Source organism: Aegilops tauschii, chromosome 3, assembly GCF_002575655.3.
Source record: "Aegilops tauschii subsp. strangulata cultivar AL8/78 chromosome 3, Aet v6.0, whole genome shotgun sequence".
NCBI lineage: Eukaryota > Viridiplantae > Streptophyta > Magnoliopsida > Poales > Poaceae > Aegilops > Aegilops tauschii.
This window is the reverse complement of record NC_053037.3, coordinates 542614298-542616522: the sequence shown is the minus strand read 5'-3', so window position 1 is coordinate 542616522 and position 2225 is coordinate 542614298.

The window sequence follows — 2225 nt, the reverse complement described above, 5'->3', positions numbered from 1 at the left end:
TCATGTCCATTGGTGCCTCTCCGATGATGAGTGAGTAGTCTTTTGTAGACCTACGGGTCCGTAGTTAGTAGCTAGATGGCTTCCTCTCTCTCGTTGATTCTCAATGCTCTCTTGGAGATCCATATGATGTAACTCTTTTTGCGGTGTGTTTGTTGGGATCGGATGAACTTTGAGTTTATGATCAGATCTATCTTTTTATCCATGAAAGTTATTTGAGTCTTCTTTGATCTCTTATATGCATGATTGCTTATAGCCTCGTATTTCTTCTCTGATTTTTGGGTATTGTTTGGCCAACTCGATCTATTTATCTTGCAATGGGAAGAGGTGCTTTGTAATGGGTTCTATCTTGCGGTGCTTGATCCCAGTGACAAAAGGGGAACCGACACGTATGTATTGTTGCTATTAAGGATAACAAGATGGGGTCTATTTCTACATAAATAGATCGTGTCTACATCATGTCATCGGTCTTATTGCATTACTCCGTTTTTCCATGAACTTAATACACTAGATGCATGCTGGATAGCGGTCGATGTGTGGAGTGATCGTAGTAGATGTAGGCAGGAGTCGGTCTACTAATCTTGGATGTGATGACTATATAATGATCATTGCCTGGATATCGTCGTGATTATTTGAAGTTCTATCAATTTCCCAACAGTAATTTGCTTACCCACCGATTGCTATTTTTCTCGAGAGAAGCCACTAGTGAAATCTACGGCCCCGGGTCTCTTCTTTAATATATTTTCCTTTGCGATCTATTTTCCTTTGCTTTTATTTTCAGATCTATTAAACCAAAAATACAAAAATACCTTGCTCCACTTTTTTTGTTTGGCGTTCGATCTATCAACTTGGTAGAACTCTCTCACGTCTGTTTGCCAATTTCTGGCGCCGTTACCCGAAAGGGATTGACAACCCCTTTTACATGTCGGGTTGCGAGTATTTTTTATTTGTGTGCAGGTGATGTTTATGTAGTGTTGCTTGGTTCTCCTACTGGTTCGATAACCTTGGTCTCATCACTGAGGGAAATACCTACCGTTGTTGTGCTGCATCATCCCTTCTTCTTTGGGAAAATACCGACATAGTCTAGCAGACATCATTAGGTTGCTTTTTTTAGCATTTGTCCAGTTTCAAGCAGATGCCTTTTTTATCTGTATCTGCTTGTTAGGTTGCTTGCAGTGAGTATCTGTTCAGTTTTCAAGCATATGCCATGTTAATCTGTATTTGCTTGTTAGTTTGGTTGAAGTGAGACTCTGTCCAATTTTCAGTGGCTATATTTGGTTGTTATACTGATCATTCATGCCTTGTTTATTTCAGTCATTCACAATGTGTTGTTGACTATGTGCAAGTCGGAACTGTGCCGCTCGACATCATCAATACCAGTTTGAACGGCTATATTTGGTTATAGTTATGCCTGGTGTAGTTAACACATGCCCTTTATTTCAGTTTTACACATTTATCCAGTGTGATGTTTAAGCATACCTATGTTCTATTCATTTTTAACAATACCAGTTTGAATTGCAATTATTTATGGCTGTTAAGCCTGGTGTCAGTAACATTGCCTTCCATTTTATATCTGCTTTAACGGCATGCTCAAACCAACACATTCAAGCTATCATCTGGAGATGATGTTGTTTACCTTTGCTATATTGGTTTGTTGTTAAGGTTGCTGTACTTATCATGCCTTTCCACTACTTATGCAGGACAACAACAGGAGTGGCCACCATTTTCCGCCGAGGTTAGATTCATCCCTCGGCTTGTACTCCACCATCGTTTCATAATGTAGTGCATATAGATCCAGGCCTGGACACTTGTTAGCTTCTAATATTGACTTGTTGCTTGTAGTTACATATGCCCTTCGCAAGGATCCACGCATCGATCCTTTTTGTGTATGGGGCAATATGATATTCATGAACAAGCATCAAGTGAGAAAACTGATAAGGATTATTAGTAAAAAGATATGAATGATGGCAAATAAATTATTTGTTTATGCTCTGTCTAACACAACAGTGAGCTGTAGGATGGTAACTACAAACTCTTTAGCCTTCTCTTTTTACTGCCCATATGAGTTGTTAGACAACAATGTCTGAATCTTTTTCGTTCGCAGTGGTTCCCGAAGCAGTTCACTCAAGATTACCTCGCAAAGTTCATGATTGGTGGGCACGCAATGAAGGTTAAAGTATTTCATCCAGACTACAATGAGCATCGAGAAGTCGTAATGAAGACAGTGA